General features: G+C 41.1%; 1 protein-coding gene and 1 non-coding gene across 3 annotated transcripts in view; both read right to left on the reverse strand.

The window, feature by feature from the left end:
* The window catches only part of org-1 (optomotor-blind-related-gene-1), a 231,011-nt gene that overhangs the window by 45,220 nt on the left and 158,284 nt on the right, over positions 1-27,507 (reverse strand). The gene's annotated exons all lie outside the window — the stretch shown is intronic.
* On the reverse strand, positions 3,648-3,754 carry LOC136886913 (U6 spliceosomal RNA). The gene has a single exon (XR_010861877.2). It is a non-coding gene; the product is annotated as a U6 spliceosomal RNA (small nuclear RNA).

The raw sequence follows: 27,507 nt of genomic DNA on the forward strand, positions 1-27,507 counted from the left end.
TACTGACACTTCACAGGATCCGGGGGTGGAAGCTAATCAGACTAACCACTACACCACAGAGGCGGACTAACTGGAATAAATGTTCTTTGAAAATGGTTTGAGAAAAGTCTGATAGGGAATTTGCCACCTTGGCGACATCCCTAAATGCAGATCATTGATTGATTGATTGGAAAAAAATAAAAATAAAATAATTCTCGTTCTCGTAACACACCATATCTCTTCATCTGAATTAATTACTGAAACCTCTTTAATTTGGGCCTATGGCAAGTGTTCCATCGCAAGGTTTATATGAACCACTTAGCTGAAAGGAATTCGTTGCTTGTTTCCATAAACACTCTCACTAAGAAGTTTAAGTGGATAACAAAAAGAGGTTCTCAGGAATTCCTTACACTTCCTTCATTCTTCACCGTCTGTGTGGATTCTATATTCCGCACTTCTAGGCAACCCATTACTAATTCTTACCTAAGCGCTCCCATGCTCCTCTCTTTACTATTTGGTAGAACGCTATGTACCGCCTTTGTAATTATTACAAACAAAGGAATGTCGCCATTCATCTTCAAGGCCCTCTCGCTCTTTCTTACAAGCGTGCTGAAGTAGGGAATGTTTCTCTCTTACAATTTATAGTATGTTTTCCTGCAGCAATACGTGTCCACAATTTGTTTTTGAGCGGCAGATGGAATGCCACACAAGTCTTCTACATAGCTCATATATCTGAAGGAGTACGTTAAAGAAAATAGAAAGTTGATTAGTCAAGGGTTGTGGTTATGAGACAGTAGAATTATACAGTAAATGCTTATACAGGGTGTAACAAAAATGTACGGAACAAATTACAGGACACACGTAGACGAAGACATTATGTTATATGAACATGGCTCCGGAAACGCCTTGTTTTCATGTTACACCTCATTTTCTCCAACTCATTAATCATGGGAAACATGCACTCTTTGTTGCGTCTGGTAACGGTGTCAGTATCGGAGGTGCACTGCCAGTGTTGTGTTTTGTTTTACATGTCCCTGTTGCCATGCGAATTACATAACTTAACTGCTTGTTTACAGGTAACATCAACTGTTCCAGTGAACAGTACAACCACAGTCTAATATATACAGTCGCGAAGCTCTGATGATATTTTTCATCCGATGCGACTACAGCGCTCCAAGTGGCGAGGTAGAGGCAACTTGCTAGCAGACAACAGGGAACGAATTACCACTACAGTCTAAAATGCTCATAACTTCTGAACCATCCATGCAAATAGTGTCCCGGCAAAGGTTATTGTAATCCTTATGAAATAGTGGAGGAGGTCAAACAATTTATTTCGATGAGGAGTTCGAGGATAAAATCGAAATATTTATTTAATCTTAAGGAGTTATTTTTCTTTACCGCGGTCTATAATAAAATCGCTTCTAGAGGGCAACCGGTTCGAAATAGGTATATACCATCGCGAACTTTTTTGTAGAGGTTTCTATGCTCTGCAATTCTTACGCTTACACTTGGGGTCTATCGTTGACGGTTCAGGCAACGTAAGCCAAGAAAGCAAGCGACCGACCGATCGACATCGAATCTGCCAAGTAGGGCTAAGAAGGCCAGCGCAGCGCTCTACCATGGTCGGTCGCTTTCTTTCTTGGCTTACGCTGCCTGAACCGTCAACGATAGACCCCAAGTGTAAGCGTACGAAATGTAGAGCATAAAAACCTCTACAATATATTAGACTCTGGCAAGCATGTATCAAAGCTCACGGAGGGCGTGTTGTACATTTCCTCTGAGGAACAGTTGCTGGTACGTATTGTTATTGGGTGTTACCCATGATTAATGAGTTGGGGACAAAGCGTTTCCGGACCCATGTTCATATAACATAATTTCTTCATCTACATTATCTATAAGAATTTGTATTTAAAACAGAGAGCTAGAGTGAGAACAACCGAGCTCGATAGTTGCAGTCGCTTAAGTGCGGCCAGTATCCAGTATTCGGGAGATAGTAGGTTCGAACCCCACTGTCGGCAGCCCTGAAAATGGTTTTCCGTGGTTTCCCATTTTCACACCAGGCAAATGCTGGGGCTGTACCTTAATTAAGGCCACGGCCGCTTCCTTCCCACTCCTAGCCCTTTCCTGTCCCATCGTCGCCGTAAGACCTTTCTGTGTCGGTGCGACGTAAAACAACGAGCAAAAAAAAAAGAGTGAGAATAGGAGATGAGTTGAGTGAAGAAATTGAATTAGGAAGAGGTGTAAGACAGGGCTGCTCTTTATCACCGACTCTGTTCAACATCTATCTCGAAGAAATAATCAATGAACGTTTTAATGGAAAATGTGGAGTTTGTGTTGGAGATAGGAGAGTAGAATGTACACTATAAGATTTGCGGAAGATATGATCGTGACGGGAGAAAGTGAACGTGAAATGATACAAATGTTAGATAAACTCAACATGAAACTAGAAGAATATGGAATAAGAATAAGAAGAAGACCAAAAGTACCATAACTGTAGGAAAAAGCAGAAGTTGTCATATTAATATAGGGCGGAAAGAAATAGAACAAGTCAGTAACTTTAAGTATTTGAGAAGTATGATCACAGATGATATGTATTGCACGACAGAAATTAAGAAAAGAATTGCAATGACAAAAGAAGGCTATAATAAAAAATCAAACTTACTTTGTGGACCTCTAAACAAAGATTTGAGGTGAAGACTTGCTAAGTGTTACATTTGGAGCATACCACTGTATGGCGCAAAGAGTTGGATATTTCGAAAGGAAGATGAGAGAAGATTGGAGGCACTAGAGATGTGGCTATGGAGAAGAATAGAACAAGTAAAATGGGAAGACCGGGTAAGGAATGAGGAGGTATTACGAAGAGTTGGAGAAGAACGAAGTATGTTGCAAATCATTAGAAGGATCGGACATTGTTTGAGGAGGGGCTGTTTACTGAAAGAAGGAATAGAAGGAATGCTGAAAGGCAAACGAGGAAGAGGAAGGAAAAATATCAAACATCGAACAATATCAAAGGAAATAAATATTTGCACATGAAAAACTTTGCGCAGGACAGGCAACAGTGGAAGAGGTTCATCCCATGACAAGACCTGCCATAAGGCAGAATACCTGGATGATGTGTATATATAGGGAATGTGTCCTGCAATTTATATCGTATATTTTTGTTACACCCTGTATTGTACAACTGGATGCACTTAATAAGAAGTAGAAATACTTCTCTAGAAAAGACTGTATCCCAGATTGGAAGGGATAGACGAGGAAGAGGGAAGAAAGTGGCCGTGGCCTTAAGTGAGGTACCATCCCGGCATTTGCCTGGAGGAGAAGTGGGAAACCACGGAAAACCACTTCCAGGATGGCTGAGGTGGGAATCGAAAACATCTCTACTCAGTTGACCTCCCGAGGCTGAGTGAACCCTGTTCCAGGCCTCGTACCACTTTTCAAATTTCGTGGCAGAGCCGAGAATCGAACCCGGGCCTCCGGAGGTGGCAGCTATTCACACTAACCACTACACCACAGAGGCGGACTATCCTCGTTCTATAAACGAATATTTGCCCCATTTTGTCCTCTTGAATTCCAACTTCCACGTGCACTACGAAAAGCATATTTGTGAAAATTATCCGCCAGAGTTAAAGAGCAAATTCGTCGAGCAAAGTTTGTAATCAAGCGGGGGTAAAAATGTGGAACGCTTCACGATTTTGCGTGTCATCCTTGCGCAGTGGCCATGCTAATCTTCTCTGTATCGTTCCAGTTTTATTATATGTACCGGCGAAGCGCGTACAACAATCAGTTACCTCCAACTTGTATATATACTTAGTAACGGCGAGTGACTATCATATATGGCAGGGCCTCTCAAACGCCCAAAATCTCACGCGTGCAAATGGAGGCGCAAGAGCTCCGTGCACTGTGCATCGCTCCCGTTCGGCTCGACTCGGACGAACGCTTCGTCTCTGGGCTACTCGGCTAAGCTCGGCTCAACTCGTCTCAACTCGGCTCGGATTTGGAACGCTACGGAGCAAGTGAGGAAGAGGGAGACAGGGGGAGCGAGCGAGACAGGCGTGGGGAAAGAGAGAGACAGCGCTATTGCTCCAAATCGAGGAGTGGGGGGCTGCACTCTGGTCAACCAAGCGCAGTCGTCTTTTGCACCGTGCACAGTGCATGCACCAAGCGCATGCACCCTGAGAGGCCCTGATATATGGATTGGAGGTATATTTGGTAGTAATTTGTCCTTTGTTGTTTGCTTGTTTTTATATTAATATCAAACGTATTGGCGACAATAATTATTTTCTACAACAGTTTAACTAAATATACTTTTACAGAAAGTAAGTTTGTTTGACGGCTTTTAAGTAGTGATTTTTTTTTTTCAGAAAGTTATTGCTCACCATTGATGTCATGAGAATGTGAATGTCCGCCTCGGTGGTGTAGTGGTTAGCGTGATTAGCTGCCACCCCCTGAGGTCCGGGTTCGATTCCCGGCTCTGCCGCGAAATTTCAAAAGTGGTACGAGGGCTGGAACGGGGTCCACTCAGCCTCGGGAGGTCAACTGAGTAGAGGTGGGTTCGATTCCCACCTCAGCCATCCTGGAAGTGGTTTTCCGTGGTTTCCCACTTCTCCTCCAGGCAAATGCCGGGATGGTACCTCACTTAAGGCCACGGCCGCTTCCTTCCCTCTTCCTTGTCTATCCCTTCCAATCTTCCCATCCCTCCACAAGGCCCCTGTTCAGCATAGCAGGTGAGGCCGCCTGGGCGAGGTACTGGTCATTCTCCCCAGTTGTATCCCCGACCCAATGTCTGAAACTCCAGGACACTGCCCTTGAGGCGGTAGAGGTGGGATCCCTCGCAGAGTCCGAGGGAAAAGCCAACCCTGGAGGGTAAACAGATTAAGATAGAAGATAGAAGAGAATGTGAATCATGAAAGTCAACATTATGGTTGTTCTGGCGGTACGTAGGTCTGCTCTAGCTTTATAAATCTATGTGTGGGAAGAACCTTACGGTTTATTGAATTTTATTTATCCCGTGAGCTATATCCTACAGAGGCAGTCATTAAAAACCGGTAAACCTAAAGACATAGGTCCGGTTTATTCAACCTCAGTTAACATTTAACTGCATGTTAACATAATTTTTTTTTCTAGTTGCTTTACGTCGCACCGACACAGATAGGTCTTATGGCGACGATGGGACAGGAAAGGGCTAGGAGTGGGAAGGAAGCGGCCGTGGCCTTAATTAAGGTACAGCCCCAGCATTTGCCTGGTGTGAAAATGGGAAACCACTGAAAACCATCTTCAGGGCTGCCGATATTGGGGTTCGAACCTACTATCTCCCGAATACTGCATACTGGCCGCACTTAAGCGACTGCAGCTATCGAGCTCGGTTTAACATAATTTAACAGTGAACTTAAACAAGTCCGCCTCTGTGGTGTAGTGGTTAGTGTGATTAGCTGCCACCCCGGGAGGCCCGAGTTCGATCCCGGACTGGAACGGGGTCCACTCAGCCTCAGGAGGTCAAATGAGTAGAGGTGGGTTCGATTCCCACTTCAGCCATCTTGGAAGTGGTTGTCCGTGGTTTCCCACTTCTCCTCCAGGCAAATGCCGGGATGGTACCTAACTTAAGGCCGCTTCCTTCCCTCTTCCTTGCCTATCCCTTCCAATCTTACCATATTACCAGTCACCGTGGATAAAATCATGCTTAAATTGTATTGTCCACAGAAATAATATAAAGAAATAAAATATGACATGTCATGAACACACGGGCCCTAGTGATAAGAATCGAGGGCTTTGAAAAATAAGCAGCAGTCTAGAAAGGACTGAGGCAAGCCTGCAGTTTGTCACCCCACCCCCACACTTCCTTTTCAATGTTTATAAAGAACAGACAGTAAAGGAAATCAAAGAGGAATTTGACAAGGGCATCACAATTCAAGGAGTGGACATCAAAATCCTTCGATTTGCCAATGATATTGTTATCTCACACTGCAGAAGATCTGGAGAAATTGCTGAGTGGTACGGACGGAGTCTTGGATAAAGAGTACGAGATGAAAATGAATAAGTCCAAAACAAAAGTAATGGAGTGCAGTCGAACGAAGTCAGGTGGTGTAGGAAATATTAGATTAGGAAATAGTCTTAAACGAAGTACAGGAATATTGTTACTTGGGTAATAAAATAACTAGCAATGGCAGAAGTAAGGAGGATATAAAATGCAGACTAGCACAAGCAAGGAAGAGCTTTCTTAAGAAAATAAATACATTTGCTAACTTCGAACATTGATATAGAATTTAAAAAGATGCTTTGGAAGACTTTCATCTGGAGCGTGGCATTGTATGGAAATGAAACATGGATGAAAACAAGCAGAAAAAGGAAGATAATAGAAGTTTTTGAAATGTGGTGTTACAGAAGAATGCTGAAGGTAAGATGGGTAGATCGAATCATGAATGAAGAGATACTGAGTCGAATTGGTGAGAGGGGATCGATTCGGCTAAATTTGACAAGAAGAAGGGATAGAATGATGGGACACATCTTAAGACACCCAGGTCTTGTTCAGTTGGTTTTTGAGGGAAGTGTCGGTGGTAAGAACGGAAGGGGTAGGCCAGGGTATGAATATGACAAACCGATTACTGTAGATGTAGGATGTAGGAATTATATAAAAATGAAAAGATAAGGGTGCCATGGAGAGCTTCATCAAACCGGTCTATGGGCTGATGACTTAAACAACAAGTCGTCGTGTTTTATTGCACGAATACTTACGTGCATGGCTGTACAATGGTTTTACTTTTTCCTGTTTTTACCACGTGTAAGCTATAATATTGTTGGACAGCCCATATCTAATGGTGTTGGAAGGGGTTCCATTCACTTCCTGTTCGTGGCCCACATGTAGGTCCTGTCGCTTGGTTAACCACATGATGAACTGGTGCAGTCTGGCCAATTTATAAAAGACGTCGCCACACGTCTCTGTCAATTAGTATCACCTCCCTCTCTAGCGCGCGCGCTCATTCTTATTATTACACGCGACTCTTGATTCGCCTGTAGTTCACAAGAGGTCACTTTCATATTTAAAAAAGGAATTCATTCATTTCCTAAAGGCAATCTATACAACCATTCATCTCTATCTTGCGTCGCTCTTTTCATCGTCACTTAACTTCTGAATCCCATTTTTTCCTTGATCTCTTCCTAGGCCGGCCTCTTTGTACTTTGCCTTCAAATACAACATGTGACAATAAAGTTCAGTGAATAGTCCTGTACTATCAACATAGATGAACAATGCACGACAGTGACCTTTACTGTCCTTCGAAATAGTCCCCTCCCATAACTGTGCACTGCTGAAATCGGCGATACATGTCCTGAAAACTTTACAAGAAGGCTTCCTTTGGGATAGTGTTCAAAAGCCTCGTCACGTTTCGTTGGATGTCAGGAATATCGCCAAATCTCTGTCCTTTTAAAGCGAGTTTGAGTCGTGGGAATAGGAAGAATTCTGGAGGATTGAGATCTGGCGAGTATGGGGGATGTTCAAGTTGCACCAGCCCCTTTTTCGCCATGAACTGTTTGACGATATTGGCTGTGTGTGAGCGAGCGTTGTCATGGACAAAAAAACATGAACCTTGTTGTCCGTACTGGGGTCGTACCCTGCGTAGACGTTTCATGAAATTTCAATGTACCGTACAGCATTCAGCGTCGTTCACTCAGGTAGAAATTCACTGTGGATAATGCCTTGACTATCGAAAAAGGTAATGAGCATCGTTTGGATGCGTGACTTTTTGGCTCTGACCTTTTTTCCGACGAGGGGATCCCGGAGGGCCATTCTATGCTTTGCCGTTTCGTTCCAGGGTCGTACCTGAGACACCAGGTTTCATCCTCAGTGACAATACAATACAGTTCAAGAAATTTGGTGTCGCATCCGCCGTTTCGACAAAATCCTGTGAAGCCTCTAAACGTGCCTACTTCTGATCGTCAGTCAAGTGATGTGGCACAAGAAGAGAACACGTTTTCCTCTTCCCTAACTTCTGGGTAATGATTTGTCGCACGGATTCACGGTTAATCTGCAGTTCATCCGCTATCATGCGCACAGTTAATCGCCGATCGTTCGTGATTAATGTCCTCACCTTCTCAAGACAGCGATCGCCGGTCTTCCGCTACGGGAGCTGTCAGTAACACTTTCCCGGCCTCCTCGAAAACGGGCGAAGCACTCGTACATACACTAGAAGGACAGTGCTTGATCTTCATAAACACGTACCAGCATCGCATGAGTTTCTTTCGGTGTCTTTCCAAGCTTGAAACAAAACTGTACATTGATCTCTTGGTCGTTCATATCCTGTTCGCAGTTCAGAACCAACGCACTAAACACGCACTGTGTCAAACAGGTCTTACACAGCACACACACGATGCTCAACTGAACAACGTTGGGAGCAGGTGGTCAAAACCTTCTGCTACGCAGGTGCAGCGTTGTGTGTCGCCAGTGTTGCCGGATCGACCATTCTGACTTCATTCAGCGAACTTCATTGTCACAGGATGTATATTGGTGATGAAGATGTTGTGTCTAATGGTATGTTCTGGACATTTGCTTTTCCCTTTTCCATTGGTTACTGTCCACTTTTATACTTTTTCTGTCTCAACAAAAAAATGTTCTGCTGTAAATCTATGTAACAAGAAAGTCAAAAGCAGAACTCATCATCAGTTCTGGAAAATGAGTGAAACATACACCTTTATTCTTCGTAACAGGTATTTTTTCGGTTGGTATTTTCGTTTTTCATAAAGGTAACCTGCCCCCATACGAAGAAAATGAAAATATTAATGAATATTTACTTGTATAGTTGTATTTCGGCCTGGTAAGCACAAGTTCTTAGCATTGTGACAAATGCGAACTTTCACACACTGTGTTTAAATTTGTAGCACATTATATTTCTGCAAAAACGTCTTATACGATAACAATCAAATGAATAAGTTACACGAGAATTATTACGTCCCTTGAATTTACAATACTCACCACGTCTAGATACCATGCCTAACCTAAACTATGAGCTCTCATTATTTTAATAACAGCTGTTAACGTAAATCCTGATGTGATAAATTTAGAGAAAAAACATGCAATATAATTAAATATAAATTTTTGTCTCTCAACGGTCACAATTATTCTAAGAATGCCCCCAATCCTTATGGATTACATTCACAAGTACAATATGTAACATTCGCTTAGCTCGCCTCAACTGATCAGCTGATTGGCTTGGCGCGCTTTCTACAGTACGGCCTGTACATTACGAAGGCAGCACAGGAAGGCGCGAATACTAATATTTCTTCAAGTGACCGTAAGAGTGCAGCAGTAGACGCTCAATCTTCGCTGTCAGTGCGAGTGTAGCCCTGTGTTATTGGTGCATGCGTGTGCCTGAAAAGCTGAGTTATTTCGTACAATGAGTAAACGGTCTGTTCACTTGCGATCGTATAAGAGATATTTTGTATAGAACTGTAAAATTAATTTATCATGTTATGCTTATAGATATTTTAAAAGCGATTTTAAGGTGTAGGCCTACTTGTTTCTTTCCGTTTGTGCAAGTTATATATTTCTGTAGAACTGAAACTTCACATTCTTTCCCTGAAATATTCAACTGTTATGTACCATTTTGCCAATCTCGGCAAGGTCGTTCGCAGCCAGAAGAGATACGTCTCCTTGAAATACCGTCTAGAAGGGAATGAAGAGAAAAGCGGCTGTCGGCTTTATCTAGACAAGGATCTAATAAAGGAAGTAATTGGATATACTCAGATTACTCCCGCATATGTTGCATTTGCACCTTATTACAGAAGGTGATTAAAGCCGTGGAGGATAGTAGATTCCTTCTGATAACAATATTGTGACGGACAATCACAAAACAAACTTCTTCCTGTTTAGACATTTTGGACAACCTCAAATATCCAGACGATAATATCCCAATCAAACTTCTTCTTCTTCTTCTTTTCTAGCCTATTTCAATCCACTGCTGGATATAGGCCTCTTCCATATGCTTCCATCGTCTTCGGTCTTGAGCCACTTGGAACCAGCGTGTCCCAGCCAACAGCTTTATGTCGTCGAGCCATCTCTTCTGGGGTCTTCCAATGCCTCTCTTGTGTTCCCATGGTCTCCAGTGGACAATCCTAGAGGTCCACTAGAAACAGGAAATCGAATCCTTATTTGCGGGTACTTGGTTCGTATTGTTGAAGGGAGGATGGAGTGTGACGTTTGCGTAAGCAACATCTCACTACCTGGAGCTTCGACAACACCAAATGGAACTGATTATGCATCAGGAAAGAGGAGAAGTTCGATACCCAAAACCTTGTTTTGTTGCTCTGGTGAAGCATCTGCAGGAGTTCGTTGAAGCTACTGTACCCTATTGTCGACGTCCTTCAAACTTAACGGGCGTAATACGAGGACTTACGACTTCTTCCCTTTCAGAATATGTTTTATTATTATTACAGTGTGAAGTCAAAGAATATCAGCAAACTGTTAGTGATATTATCCTAACCAAGTTCGTAAGACCTTTATTAACTGATATTGCATTGGCAAGAAGCGGAAAAGTTAGCCGCCCGGTGTACGGTACCATTCCAAGCCTTTGTCCAGGAAAATCTTTAAATTGTGACATGAAGAGGCCAACTTCAACATCAAAGAGGTAATTTTGCCGATATTTAATATTACTTATGTTATTTTACGAGTTTCAGTGAACATATGACCATACTGCATAGTGTTTTGTAGGCTGTCGTCATTAGAATAAGTTTGGAACAGTGTGCGTCTATGCCTGCCATCTAGCGGAGAAATTTTGTCGCGAAAACCTCGCATAGAGCAGGCAAATAGGAGGATCGAGATGGCGGCGCCTAAAACTAGGCAGAGAGCACTTTTTATTGCAATTAATTAAAATTTGATATATTGGGACCTTTCCCATCAACCCGCATAGCTCATGGGACCACACGCCACAGAAATCGATAATCAAGGGACCTTTTCTGACTGGATACAAATGTCATTTCATTTCACCTGGATTTGTCAAATATAATCCGAACTCATGAGCTAACAAATGCCCTTACGACAGTGCGAGGTCTACCGCACCTCCTCCATTCCGAGATATGAACACCGACCTCCCAGGGCCGTAGTGCGTCCGCGGCACTCTTCATGATCCCTGGGTTCGTAAGCACTGGAAAAAGACTAACAACACCACGTTCACTGATAATCCGTCTTCACCCGTCACGGTTATTTTTGGGTCGATACTGGCAATTCTAAAATTGCACTAGCTGTTTCACAAATTATGAATAATTCCGTTACAGTAAGTGGGCTGTATTTTCATTAACATAGTTCCAGCATGACCTGTTTATGAAAATAGCGAATTCCACCTCCTAGCTTATACAAGCAAAGTTACTTCACGGCAAACTATGGTATGTTCACTGCTACTCAAAAGAATATTTTGGTGGATTGCTACGTTCGAGAGCATATCGCAGATTTCTGTATTTCTGCAGACAAAATCTATCTCGACGTAATTGTACAAGCACAGTTTACACTTCAGATTACAGTACTAGAATTGTACGTGGAACTTATTCCTTCTCAACCCGCGTGCTTATCCACACGGTCTCACCAGCTTGTTCGTGATCACTACCACAGGCTTCGTCTCAAATACATGGCACTGCGTGGAGAACAGTTTCTCTCTCCCGATACACGGCGCATTATCGCGGCATGAGTCGACGGCACAGCCTCATTATACACTGACTTAGCAAATCTCATGGGATAGTCACCTAATGAACGTGTGGGGACTCCTCTGGCTCTGCGAACTGCAGTGAGACGCCGTGGAAGTGAGTCGACAAGTCCCTGGTAGTCCTCTGGACGGAGATGACACCAAATCGTTTGCAAAGCGGCCGCCAATGTTGGTCTGTTCGTGGGTGCAGGATCCATGGCACGGAGCCTGCGTTCCAGGACATCCCAAATATGTTCGATAGGGTTCATATCGGGCCTCCTAGGTGGCCATGGCAGTCGTTGGACCTCCGCTGCATGTTCCTGGAACCATTCCCGGGCGACGTGGGAGCGATGTGGCGGCGCGTTATCATCTTGAAACACCGCAGAACCGTCTGGGCGCTGGAAGGCCAAAAATGGCTGGAGATGGTCTCCGAGCAGCTCAACATACCGCGTACCATTCAAAGTCTCTTCCAGAACAACTAGGGGGCCCATTGCATACCAGTAAAATGCACCCCAGACCATAACAGAGACACCAGCGCTCTGGACCACACCTTCGAGGCAGGTGGGATCCATCGCTTCACAAGTGGTCTGCGCCATACACAGTGCCTCCCATCGGCATGGTGCAGTTGAAATCGTGATTCGTCCGACCATATCACGTTACGCCATTGTACCAGTGTCCATCCCTGGTAACTGGTGACAAATGCACGTCGTTGTGCCCGATGACGTTGGGTTAACAGTGGTACCCGTGTGCGGCGCCAGCTCCCATACCCCATAGAACCCATGTTCCTACGGATTGTCCACTGGGAGACGTGTCTAGCGCGGCCTATGTTGAATTGAGCCGTGATTTGTTGCACGGTTGCCCGTCTGTCACTATTGACAATCCGTCTCAGATGTCGCCGGTCACGGTCATCGAGGGTGGCTGGACGGCCGGTCGTTCGTCTGTTTTGGACGGTGACACCCGCATTCAGCCATTCACGATACACCCTGGACACGGTTGATCGTGTGAAGCCGAATCCCCGCACCACTTCCGAAATCGCACTTCCCATCCGTCGGGCACCGACTACCATACCCCGTTGGAACGGTGTCAGTTCACGACGACGTTCCATGTTACACCTGTCACATGCACAGCCACTGCTCACAAGCTCTCCTTCTATAGAACTGACGCTGGCACAGGGGGCGTGTGGTGCGCAGACAACACACCTGCGCATCAGTGCTCCGCTATCCCATGACATTTGCTCAGTCAGTGTACATCCAACACGTCGCGATCATCCCGTTAATCGAACGTCAATACCGTTTACAGTGTTTTAGCACTATTAATGCACTTTATTGAAACTTTATTATTGAATTACCGTTCACTTGCGCGGTTCACGCCCAAACAAAGGCCAAGTCAGGTCGCTCGCCGGCCGTGTGACTGCCTCTGAAACTTCACTTGGAGTGTCTCTCCACCCTCACAGGTAAAGATGGTCGATAAATCACAGCCTGTTAGTTTGTCACCTATATTTTTCTGTCGCCGATATATCAGATACGCTGTGACGGAAGTATCTGTAACAAAATATCGTTTACGAAATATTCTTTACCACGTGTACTTGCGACTTGAATCACGTTCACAGGTCTATCAGCGCTACCTAGGTTGTAACCACCAACTACTTGAGTAAAGTGAACTTCTGTTTCAGAGGTTTACCCGAGAGATAGCGCGATTGTACTTTTTAAACATAGAAAACAAGGCGTTTTTAAATGAGAATAGGGTATGTGCGTTCGATTGCTTTTACTTAGGTACTGAAACCTATGGTTTATAAATATATTTATAGAATAGAAACTCTATTAAATAACTTTTCACCAATGTTAAATTTATCTGATACTGACTTTAAAAAAATTGTAACTGCAGGGAAAATCCGGCAGTTGCCTCACAGATCAAGGGAATCACTATTTCCATTCCTATTTTTTATGTGGTTGGTCTCTCAGTAACTAAGTGCTATTTTACTCACAAGTGCGTCGTGTAGTGAATAAACCTAACCCCATGGCACTACAGCCCTTGAAGGGCCTGCTGCTCAGCCCGAAGGCCTGCAGATTACGAGGTGTGGTGTGGTCAGCACGACGAATCCTCTCGGCCGTTATTCTTGGCTTTCTAGACCGGGGCCGCTATCTCACCGTCAGATAGCTCCTCAATTGTAATCACGTAGCTGATTGGACCTCGAACCAGCCCTCAGGTCCAGGTAAAAATCCCTGACCTGGCCGGGAATCGAACCCGGGGCCTCCGGGTGAGAGGCAGGCACGCTACCCCTACACCACGGTGACGGCTCGTGTAGTGAATACTTTAATTAATTCTTTCTAACAGATAAATATAATAATAACACATAGGTAGGTAGATTAATAATAATAAATAGATTAATACATAAATATGTTTAGTAAGAGACAACGGACTGATTGCAGAAACGGTGTTTAGACGATGTCTGCGGTTAAACGATGCCTAAGTATGGCTGCCGCATTACAGAGACGTTATTTATCACTTAGACACTGTCTAAAACCGATGTTGAACCTGCCATGTTTAAACACTGTCGAGAGCACTGTTTAACCTCAAATGAGAGGAGTCAATCACAATCAGAGGTTATATACCATGAAACATGTAATTTGTATTATGTTCAGATGATTCCGGGAAGAAATCGCAGCAATGCATTTCAAATGTACGAGAAGGTAGAGCTTAAAATAAGATTTCGCTTTTCCAGAGACTTGGGTCTTGAGACGGACAAAGGGACAGTCCTGTAACTGTCAACTTGAATACAATTCTTGGCAACCGATATATTTTATTATACATGGGGTAATTTCCATGGAATTATAGGTTACTTCGACTACATACATGTCAGAATTACTTGCCCAATCGCCCGAGGGCTGTCATATCAACCGGGAGGGATTCACTTATATTTACTGCCGACTAAGTACACATAATAGTGAAAACTAGAAAGTAGGTTGTACAGTATATGGTTTGTTTATATATATATATATATATATATATATCGCGCTAATTCAGAAAAGTTTTCGCCAACTATGAGATAGGAAAAGGCAAGTGGTGGTGATGGTGGTGATTGTTTAAAGAGGACTGAGAAAGAAGAGCCGTGGCCACAATAACAGCCCTAGTATTTGCCTGGTGAAAAATAGGTAAACTACGGAAAACAATCTTCAGGGCTGCCGATGATGCGTTTCGAACCTACGATCTCCAGAATGCGAGCTACATGTACAGTATGTCGCCCGTACAACACACACAGTTACACATTACTTTCGTTTCAACTTCCCTTCGTCGAAACTATTTACGAATAGATTACATTCACCGTAACAACGCTATGATCAAAGTTACACTTCCCCGTACGGTGCCGTGTCGCTTTAGTGTCGATAATATTATGAGATTTAATTTCCGCCGAAAGCGATATTCTTATCTGTCATGCCCATGCTTAGCCATATTTCAGTAATGTGTAGGAAGACGAACAGCTGACTGGCGTTCGGCGCGCGCACCGACGAATTTCATAGGTTGCGACAAGGAAAGAGTTGCGTGAAAGATACTTCTATCTCCGTTTTCAAACCAATATTGAAACTTTAAACGATGTCTAGTTAAACACCGGATGAACATCGTTTATGCAATCGAAGATCGTGCTCGATGTAGACGTTGTGTAGGTAGACGCTGTCTAAGGATTCAAACTAGTCATCGTTTCTGCAATCGGCCCAACGTTTTTAATCAGCTATTGACAGTGAATATGCCAACTGTGATATCTGCAGCCAGAAACTGCCTTACCGAACATCTGTTACAAATTTAACAAAAGATATACAAAGAAGAAAACATCCAGCTATATTTTATCCGTATAGAAGAAAAGAAGCCAACAGGTCCAGTGCCAGTACTGCAATACAGGAAGAGGTAATGATATTATATTCATTATGTTACATTAAATTAAATGAGACTAATTACATACCAATAATGATATGGCATGGGTAATCTATTTTTCATAATTTTTATTCAGCCACTGCCATTGAGCCCAGCAGTCGCTACTCACACTTCATCAACCAGCACAGCTTCAACAGTACCTACTCCATCAACCAGCAGCTTCGACTGAAGTGCAAGAAGTCTGTCAGGTTCAGCCACGGTTATGCCAAAGTTCAATTGCAACATACAGTACATACCAAGAAAAGAAACCTTCTCAAAATAAGAACCGGATGAACTACCTGCTCAAATAGTAATACATGACCTTCAGCCTTTTCAAATAGTTGAAAACAAGGGTTTAAAGGCATTTGCACATCACTTAATCCAGGATATGTACTACCAAATCGACGGACGATTTCAAAATCTTTGATACCTGCGTTACTTGAACAGTGTTTGAGTAAGATAAAAAATATTATGGAAGCTGTTAAGGTGTGTATCACAACTGATTGTTGGACTTCCATAAACAATGAAAGTTTTTTAGCCATTACTGATCATTTCTTGACTAATAATTTTGAGCTGAAATCTGTCTTCTTAGAATGTTGTGTTTTAGAAGGAAGCCATACAAGTGAGAATTTATCAGAGGAATTACAAAGGATTATTCAGGATTACAAATTGGAAAATAAAATCATGCTTGCAGTGTCAGATAATGCAGCCAGCATCAACAGTCGAGATTTTCTTCTGAAGACGCAGAGCAAAGTTTACTGACACGACATAAGCCCGAAAGCTTATATCATGTCTACCTTGGTATTGCTAGGGTTAAGTACTACGACGAAAAATTAAGATTCCCGCTTTGTATTTATTTCTCTTGTTACCGTACCTCTTTGTCGGGGTGGTGGTGGTGGTGGGGGGGGGGGTGCTCGAGAACCTGTAACGGTTCAAATCCCGTTACAAGATGATATCTGTATTTTTATTATTGTATGATTTTATCTGTATTATTATTATTATTATTATTATTGTTATTATTATTATTATTATTATTATTATTATTATTATTATTATTATTATGTCAGTATTATTATTATGTTATCTGTGATATTGTACTATTATTGTAATTATCCGTTTTATTCAATTTTGCAATTGCCTGTTGCTTGCAAGATTGCACTTAGATGTATACACATATATACGTATGTGTAGTATAACACTCAATACCTGTACAGTGAGAATTGTAGTATATATCAGAGATGGGATGTGACGTTGGGGCATTGTGCAATATTAGTGGCGATTCTGCCAAGTCATCGCCGCGCCTTGGCTACGTCATTGTATTTATTTAGATATGCGCGCATCGACTCAATCTCCGCGGGGCTATTTCACCACTGTATGTTATATTTGTCGCGTAGGTGGGAGTATGTCATTGTTATTTCTGGAGATTACGTAGTTGTGTCAACCTACGTCTATATAAGGTAGCTCCATGTTGTAGCGTCAGTCATTACTTATACGGATGCAGTACAGTGAAGTAGTCTACTAGATCAAGAGGCCTTAGTTGGCCAGTGAACGAGAGATGGTGAAGACTCAGTGAGCCATTATTGGTCATTGAGAGAGTGAGACCAAATGGTTGGTCCGTCACTTAGTGGAAGACGCGGACGCAAGGCTTACCAAGGAGTCAGAGAGGGCAACCCTGGACCTGCCAAGAGGTCATACCATATTGACTTACAAAGAAGTCAGATGATATGGAGAAGAAGCAGTCGCAAGGATGTATCACCACGTTAGGCGTGACACATCTACAGTAAACACCAGAGCAAAGGAATACGTCGTAATTACACTAAAAGTGTTGAAGGTACAGTCAAGTGAATCAGTGAGGGAAATATTTCGTATAAATTGTTAAATGTCCGGTCAAGAAGAATTCAAATTCATGCCTAGTTTCTGTCAGTTGCAATGTCATAATTTCACATTCTCATCTGTTTTATCGCAACAAGACTCACTATTTTTTATATATTATTTAAAGAATATATTTTGTTCTATCAAACGAATTCATAGTTTCATTTCATTGACAGTAAAATATCTTAACCTCAAAATTAATGGGGAAACCGAACGCCAATCTCCTTTTCCCAGAACTTATATGGTATGTTGTCAAAAGTAAGCTTATTACCCCACACCTTAGAGATGGTCAAGAGTCTCATTCTATTATTGCTGTACTGAGTGACAGCTGGCGCCCTTCAAATAACGTATGTGTAAGTAAGCAGGTAACAAGTAAGTGTGAGTACAGGGTTCGACGAGTGTGTATTTTATTTAATGAATGTTAATTTTCATAATTTTCAATATAAATTCAGATTAATATGTTTGTAAAATTAGGCAGCAAGTCAGGAACAATTTACAATGTGTCGACGCAACGTGGGACTCGAATAAATTCAGAATTTGTTCTGAATGACAGCATATCATAGGTTCATTTGGGACGAGTATGCGCATTTAAGCCAACGGAACTCATTACCGGTAAATTTCAGGAGTGTAATTTTGTGATATATATTTGCATTTTGGGGATATGTCAACGGATTTGAAGAGGGAAATTAATTTGAGATCGCGTACTATCACTAGAGAACCAAAGATGGACAAGGAAGACAACAACAAGTCATGTGACGACGAGGTCATTGCTTCTGCGGACATCCAAGGTGATATTCAGAGTAGGGAGCAGGTGAATACGATGGAAGCTTCTGAGATAATTCAGGAAAGTGCAGAAATTGAGAAGCACACTGAAACTCAAAAGAAATTCTCCGGGGTAATAAATTTACAACAATTTAATTTGCTGATGGCCAGACTTACCGAGATCAGTAATGAAAATAAGAAAGAGTGGAAAGAGATGAAAGAATTATTTAGTGGTAGCTGTAGTAAGTTGGAGAAAAAAATTAGTAGTAGTACTGGTGAAAATAATAAGAAACAAATGGAAGAAGTGATTGGTAGCTGTAGTAAGATGAAAAAAAAGATTGATACTAGTAGTGAAAATAATAATAATAATAAAAAAGAAATGGAACAAATAATTAATAGTACTGAAAGCAGTAATAAACGAATGGAAAAGATGAGTGAAAATAATAAGAAAGAGATGAAAGAATTAATTGATAGTAGTAATGAAAATTTTAATAAACTGTGTAACTCTCTATGTAGCAAAATGGATCAGTTTATTAGCAGTAATAACGAAAATTGTAATGCGATCATTAGTAAAATAGATTCTAAGATATTAGAGATAAATAATCAAACATCTAAGTCAACCTGTAAGTTAGAAAGTAAGTCAAATGAAGAATGTGTTGAAATTGAAGGTGAAATGAAGTTGAATCGGAGCGATTTTCATACTCAAATTAAGCATGGTAAAGGAACTGGTACAGAGAATATCGTAGAATTAAGTGATAAAAGTTCTAGTAATCGGGAAGAAATTCATGACGTAGTCGAGGAAAGATTGGACAAGAGTTACAATGTAGTTGGGGAAGAGATGGGGGAACAGGTTAGTAGAATCGAGCAGATTGAAAGCAAACTTGTGGAGGTCACTGAACTACGGAACGAACAGGAAACGCTATCACAGCAGGTAAGAGAAAGAGAGGAAGAATTGAAGGAAGAAGTGAGAATAGTGGAAGAGAATTCTGAGAGAGCAGTGGAAGAAGAAGAAGAAATTGTGAACCGCCAGGAAGTGAGACGGCAAGAAGGTACAGGTGAGATGGCGAGAGAAGTGGTAATAGCGAGTGGTTTGTTCAGTAGGGATCGTGATTTAACCAAGTTTTCTGGAAAACAGTTCAGTACTATAGAATTTGTAAAAGTAGTTGAGAAAAGATTTGCAAGTAAGTTGATGAATAATGTTATTGAATGGGAATACGTGTTGGAGATTTTGTCTAATGTTTTTATTGGTGAAAGTAGAATATGGTTTCGAGTATACTGGAATAATATGTCTAATTTAGGAGAGTTTAAAGGGTTCATTGACAGGCTTTGGGAAGAATGTTTACAGGGGCGCGAGAGAGAGCGCATGATGTCTGGTAAAAGTAGTATAGTAGAAAGAGGAAAAAGAATGTTAGCCGTGTATCAGAGGAGAGGGAATAATAATGATCAGCCGAGGAATAATAGAAATTTCAATAGTGATAGAGGTCAGCAGAATTACCAGAGAGAATCGGAAGATGGGAGGCGTGCAGATGTGAATTATGTGAGGAATTATAGAGAGAATAGCTGGAGAGGGAATAATTATGATCAGCAGACGAATAATAGACATTTCAATAGTGATAGGGTTCAGCAGAGTTATCAGGGGCAATCCGGTGAAGGAAGGCGTGGAAACTTTATAGGCCAAAGTGACGGAAGGCGTGAGGATTTTAGTAATCAGAGAGAGAGAGTAATAGGATAAATGCGAATGGTATTCAGGAATAGTCATCGAGCCAGAGTATTTCAGATTCACAGGGAATCGGGTAAAGTAAGTGAACAGTCCGAAGGTAGAAGATGAACTGGTATTTATTATAAGTAGTTATGTAGTGAAAGTAGATTTAAGAATAGTGTGATTGTGACCTAAGTAATGTTAAGTGAGATATTTAAGTAATGACGTAGTCGTAGATAATGAAGTAATTGATGGTAGCAGTAAGTTAGACGTAAGAAGTGTTCTGTTAAGTGATGTAAGTACTTGTAATGCCGAGAATATGACGTGAGTAGTGAGGTAGTAACTCCGATGATGGAAATTATGATATGAAGAAGGTAAGTGAAGGTACTATTAGATATTATAACAGCCGTTGGGTGAGTCAAAGTGAGTAAATAAAATGATAGCGGTACCAGTCAATTGAAGATAATTGTAAGTTTAAGCCATGCCTTGTGGTACCAAAACTTGTGTATTCAGTTGTTTTAGGAGCTGACTTGGTTGCAAATCATGGAAGTAGAGTAGACTTTGATTTAGGTAGTGTGTGTTTGTTCTATGAGGAAACTAGCAAAGAAGTACGTGTTAATTATGATGGTCTGAGGTAAGTGTGTTGGTGACGTGTGTTCTTTGAAATATATGAGAGGTAAGTGAAGTTGTTCCTAGTGAGAGGAAATGTGTTGAAGTGTGTCAGGTGTCTATAACGACCAGTATCTGAGGGATCGTCGGTATGAGGCAGTGACGTGAGGTAATTTGAGTGAATTACAGGAGGAGTAATTGTGTGCGATGTTAGGTAAGCATCGAGATGTATTTAGTGGTAAGTGAGGAAGAACACGTATTTGAACATAAATTTGTAGTACATGACCATTCATCGTTTGTGGGAGGTAAGTACCCCATTCAACTTAAAAATGCTAGTGACGTCTAAGAACAAATAAACATTATGCTGGATTACGGAATAATTGAACCATCTTGTAGCCATAGTATTGATTCTTTAATTATTGTTGCCAAGTAGGATGTGATCTATTGAGATTTGTAAGTTAATGAGGGCAAAATTGATTCAGTTTGAGTGACAGAGTGCTACTCAAGAGTTCCATTTTCATCATCTGCAGAGGCGGGAAATATGTTGAAGTTATTCTTTTGTATCAGGGGTATTTCACTATTGTGAACCGTATCGGGGAGTGTGCATATTCTTATAAAGATCAGGAAGGGAAGATTGTCGGTACTTACAACATTAAGAACTTAAAGAAGTATTTCACGTGAGATTTGTTGAAATAAGAATAAGATGATTAAATTTTGTAAGAAACTGGCAATATAAAATTAACATCTGCGATATGCGTGTGAACCAAGTGTCGTATTGGTGTATTGGAAGAATAAGTGCTACATTGTCATGTACTGTGTGACAAAAAAAACGGAGAACAGGACATTGGACAGTTATCTGCGATAACAATATGCGAGAACAGTTCTCATATAAGTGATATTTCACAAAAAGTTTTGATATGTTAAAAAAAAAAGAAGAATGTAGTGTAATCATCTAAAATTATTTGTATGTGTTTAATCAAGTGCTATATACTCTTGTGATTTGTATGAGAGAAAGAGAGAATGGGACGCTGGACAGTTATCTACGATGGCAATGTGCGAGAAGAATTCTCATATTTGTGATATTTTATAAAATGTATGGATGTTGAAAAAGAAAATTATTGTTGTATACTCATTTAAAGTGTTTATATGTGTCAGTGTTTTATATATATATATAATTTTGTTCATAAATCAATCGATTCTTTGTTCTTCGATTTATTTATGAGGGAGGCGAATTGTAACGGTTCAAATCCCCTTACAAGATGATATCTGTATTTTTATTATTGTATGATTTTATCTGTATTATTATTATTATTATTATTATTATTATTATGTCAGTATTATTATTATGTTATCTGTGATATTGTACTATTATTGTAATTATCCGTTTTATTCAATTTTGCAATTGCCTGTTGCTTGCAAGATTGCACTTAGATGTATACACATATATACGTATGTGTAGTATAACACTCAATACCTGTACAGTGAGAATTGTAGTATATATCAGAGATGGGATGTGACGTTGGGGCATTGTGCAATATTAGTGGCGATTCTGCCAAGTCATCGCCGCGCCTTGGCTACGTCATTGTATTTATTTAGATATGCGCGCATCGACTCAATCGCCGCGGGGCTATTTCACCACTGTATGTTATATTTGTCGCATAGGTGGGAGTATGTCATTGTTATTTCTGGAGATTACGTAGTTGTGTCAACCTACGTCTATATAAGGTAGCTCCATGTTGTAGCGTCAGTCATTACTTATACGGATGCAGTACAGTGAAGTAGTCTACTAGATCAAGAGGCCTTAGTTGGCCAGTGAACGAGAGATGGTGAAGACTCAGTGAGCCATTATTGGTCATTGAGAGAGTGAGACCAAATGGTTGGTCCGTCACTTAGTGGAAGACGCGGACGCAAGGCTTACCAAGGAGTCAGAGAGGGCAACCCTGGACCTGCCAAGAGGTCATACCATATTGACTTACAAAGAAGTCAGATGATATGGAGAAGAAGCAGTCGCAAGGATGTATCACCACGTTAGGCGTGACACATCTACAGTAAACACCAGAGCAAAGGAATACGTCGTAATTACACTAAAAGTGTTGAAGGTACAGTCAAGTGAATCAGTGAGGGAAATATTTCGTATAAATTGTTAAATGTCCGGTCAAGAAGAATTCAAATTCATGCCTAGTTTCTGTCAGTTGCAATGTCATAATTTCACATTCTCGTCTGTTTTATCGCAACAAGACTCACTATTTTTTATATATTATTTAAAGAATATATTTTGTTCTATCAAACGAATTCATAGTTTCATTTCATTGACAGTAAAATATCTTAACCTCAAAATTAATGGGGAAACCGAACGCCAATCTCCTTTTCCCAGAACTTATATGGTATGTTGTCAAAAGTAAGCTTATTACCCCACACCTTAGAGATGGTCAAGAGTCTCATTCTATTATTGCTGTACTGAGTGACAGCTGGCGCCCTTCAAATAACGTATGTGTAAGTAAGCAGGTAACAAGTAAGTGTGAGTACAGGGTTCGACGAGTGTGTATTTTATTTAATGAATGTTAATTTTCATAATTTTCAATATAAATTCAGATTAATATGTTTGTAAAATTAGGCAGCAAGTCAGGAACATACTCACAAACCCTAGCACCCCCGGAATCGGCGCCCCTGTTCCAATCAGAAATAACTGGAATAATAAGCTGAAGAAAGTTCAGCGCCCACTTATCAATCGTTTTTCTGTTATTCCATTATCGAAGACGAATTCTTCCAATTTCAGGAGACGAAGAATGATGACGATAATGGAGTCTACTGTCTGCTCTGGGAGATTAATGAGCCCACCGCCTGCAACACAGCGCTCTTGTGTGTGGCGGAGCTCGGAGTGTCGCGCACTATTGGCAAACTAAACACGACCACAACGATCTGTCATTCGACCTAACAAGTGACGTTACAGAACAACACTTTAATCTTTAATCAATTAATCGTCCTTCTGGGCAACTCGACACGTTGAATGAGATTACTGAAACTTATGGAATGAAAATCAGCGTGGAAAAGACAAAAACATTGGTGTTGACTAGAAGAGACAGGGAAAGGAAAGAAATGATAATTGTGGAGAGCTTCAAGTATGTTATTTGGGAAGGATTCAACAGCAGTGGCGGCTGGTGGTTTAAAAGTTCAGTGGTGCACAGTTTTTACCAATGATATAATATGATTACAGGCTAATTTTCAAATCTAGATACATCAAAAATACCTTTTTATTATTAAAAATAAAACAAACATTTTATATTTCTATTTTCAGGAATATTACTATAACGCATTAACATTTTTTCATTTAAAAACTCTTTTACCATACTGAAATGAAACACTTTGAGGTAGCCTAACTCCGGTATTGAAAAAAAATATCCTTTTGTAACGTATCTGGTTTCGAAATTAAACGTCGCGTGGGCCTTCCCATTCGTTTCACCTCGGATTGTTCCTCAGCAGTCCGTTGCGGAAACGGCCCAGACATTAAAGACTGCACCGAATTCATGATCTGGCAAAATACCACTAACTGATAAAAACGCACAATAATAAAAACACACATGCTGACACGAATGTTTACACAATGAAATCAATAATCTACTTAGCTTGTACGCACATAACAAAGCTCACGACTATATTGAAAGAAATGGCGGTTTTTATTATCAAATTTAGAGACATTAGTTATATATCCAGCCACGGCCGACTTGATGCGTCGCTCTAGCCAGGACGAATAGCTCCAACTAGCTCCTTACCGAGCGCAGCAAGGGATCCAACCGGCCGTGATCCAGCAGATGAACTTCCATCTGGTGTCGCTAGATGACACTCCTGTTCTATAACAGAATCTCACATTGAGCAGCAACGGTCTCTAGCGACTTCGCTAGTAGTTGGTTACGTAGGAGCACGGCCGATTGGATGCGTCGCTCTAGGTAGCTCCTTAGCGCAGCGAGGGATCCAGTCGGCCCTGGTAGGAGGAGCCAGGTTGATAAACCTCCATTTAAGCAATGTATAAGAAGCCACGCCTATCTTTTCCTCTCCCCGCGCACCCCTCGAGCAGCCCAAGTTTCATCCTACCTCAGGTTGACTTCTCGCTGCAAACTTTTCGACTCCTGCAGTGAACATCTAAGAGTAGCGGCTTGTTAAGTACCCTGTAGTCAATATTTGCTCTTTCAAGCTCTTGAAAGGTTTGTCTTGCTGAATAAAAATACAGTAGTTGAGTAATCCAAATGATAAAAGTTTACCTAAAATTAACATAAAACTTTAATGGGGGTAGCGCAAACCTGCAACCTTATGGAGAAACCGCCCCTGTTCAACAGGGAAATGTATTCTGCTAGAGTGTGAGGAACCTGGTATATAGGTAGGAAGTACCATTGTAGTGTAAGGAGGTGATGTATAAGATGTACTACAGCCTAATATATATACTAACTGATGTCCCCATGCTTCGCTCCGGAATTCTCAGAAAAACTATTTTTGTGCTTTTCCTAACTGAAGTCAACATAGGTCATTACAATGACGTCAGTAGGAACGTAGCGATTTAAAAAAATAATGTCATCCTACAATGCTCGATCAAATGAAAAGTGCGCATTTTCTCACTTTTAACGAACAGTATTACGGTGCCGATCTAACAATCCAAAGTTCCAGCGTTGGAATGACCAGGTCGCAGACAGTCGCGAACAAGTTTGAGTGGTGTCTTTAAAAGTAGGACAGATCACAATATGAAGATAAATTTGGAAGAGGACAAACTGGGGCAAATATTCGTTTACAGGGAGGGGAGTTAGGGATTGGAATAACTGACCAAGGGCGATGTTCAATAAATTTCCAAAGTATTTGCAATCACTTAAGAAAAGGCTAGGAAAACAACAGATAGGGAATCTGCCACCTGGGCGACTGCCCTAAATGCAGATCAGTAGTGACTGATTGAACACTACTCTGCCATTATTCAGTTAAATTTGTACAGTACTCATTCCAATCGGCGCCTCAGAGCAGGAACTGAATAGCTTGAATTTTATTATGAATCAGTGTGTTATGTACAAGTAGTATCAGAAAATGTATGAACCAGAGGAATGGCATGCTAAAAAAGAGATAGATCTAACTCCCCAGCTACTTGCCACTAATATTGAGGCAGGTTGGTATACTCGGTACGCAGCAGTAATCCCATCTATCGGAGATGAGTGGCAGCATGAGAGACGAAGAACATCACAACAAACAATGCTCAATCTAATGTTACTGTTGATCAGTTTTATGAGCTTTCTATGTTGTAGACCCTGTCATTTAGTTTTCTTCCGACTTTTTGATATTATGGCATCTTATAAAATTAGTTATAGCGTAGACTGTAGTTCCATATTCTCTGATTTTACATAGCGTTTCATTAAATTCTGTTTACCCATTTTCTCGTGACTCGGCGCTGATATAGACTTAGCAACAAAAATCCAAATGTATAAGACATAAATGATCGGAAATTTAATACTATATAACTTTACTGATGTAGTATTTATCGATGGGACCACTAATAACATGAATATTTGAGAATTACATTTTAGGCCTCGCCCTAAACTACCATTTCACTTACCGTGATTAAAATTATTTATATCCTAGATTGTAGCGACTTATTCCCCGACTTTACATACCGATTTTCATTAAATTCTCTTCAGGCGTTTTCTCGTGATGCGTGTGCATACATACATACATACAGAAAATTAAAAAGTGTATTTCCTTGTTGCTGTAGACACGACCGATACAGAAATACAATTGTTTTTTTTTTTAATTCTGAGCAATGTACAGACAAAACTCGCATTTATATAGATATAGGCCTACATATAAACGTGTGTGTCTGTATGTTACACCTTGCAGCCAAAACTACCCACCGCAGACCACTGGTGACTGTGTGTAGTGACGAGTCTCCCATCGTGCTCTATAGTGGCTGCGTGTCGGTAGCTGAGGTGGAGTGGGAGATGTGGATCTTGAAAGTGGCTGACTTCGTCATTGAATGTATTAAAATGAGTGAGAATGTACTATTTTTTTTTTTGCTAGTTTTACGGCGACGGTGGGACAGGAAAGGGCTAGGAGTGGGAAGGAAGCGGCCGTGGCCTTAATTAAGGTACAGCCCCAGCATTTGCCTGGTGTGAAAATGGGAAAACACGGAAAACCATTTTCAGGGCTGCCGACAGTGGGGCTCGAACCTACTATCTCCCGAATACTGGATACTTGGCCGCACTTAAGCGACTGCAGCTATCGAGCTCGGTCACTGCCTTCGTGATGTCCAGGCCGTACTGTAGGGAGCGCGGGAAAGCAATCAGCTGATCGTTAAGGGGGAAGTTAAACACGTGTGTTAGTTGGGTTACATGTGAATTCTTCGCTGTTTTATTGAAACTTTTAACGTTGGCCGCATGTTTACTCAGATATATATCAGAGTGAGTCGTTATCGACCGCATTATTAAGTGAAAAGTCCTCAGTTATTGAAGAAAACTTAGTGTGAGCGTGTATTCTTGTGAGGCTCTAGGTTAAGAATATCGCTCTGCCGTGTTTTAATTATGTAGTTTATTTGTGTAATGTTATATCCCTAGTGTAAAATGAATTGAGTTAAAGCATTTAGCGTTTTATTATCAACGACGATGTGTATAAAGTTGAATTAAGGTTATCAGTGAGAGAAATCACCATGCTAAGAGTTGCTGTGTGCTGGCTGAAAAGCAAATTATAAAAGAGGAGAGTACACTCCAGTATTTGTGTTTCCTTCTGATGAAGAAAGAGGTTATGGAAGAAGGCTATTACTGGGGAGAAATGAATCGTTAATCACCACACAGTTGTGTGTATCTACCAATTTTCTGAAGACTAAATGCTGAGGGAAATAAGAGTGTATCGTCCAGATGGTGAGTTAAAATTTCTTATTATCTCAACAACATGGGTAACATTAGATATATTTTTATGTAGTAAGACTCGGATTATTTGAATTCGGTGTACCGGTGTATGGAAATTCAAGACCAATTTATGCATTGTACCATTTCAGGT

The sequence above is a fragment of the Anabrus simplex genome, chromosome X, assembly GCF_040414725.1.
Source record: "Anabrus simplex isolate iqAnaSimp1 chromosome X, ASM4041472v1, whole genome shotgun sequence".
Lineage (NCBI taxonomy): Eukaryota > Metazoa > Arthropoda > Insecta > Orthoptera > Tettigoniidae > Anabrus > Anabrus simplex.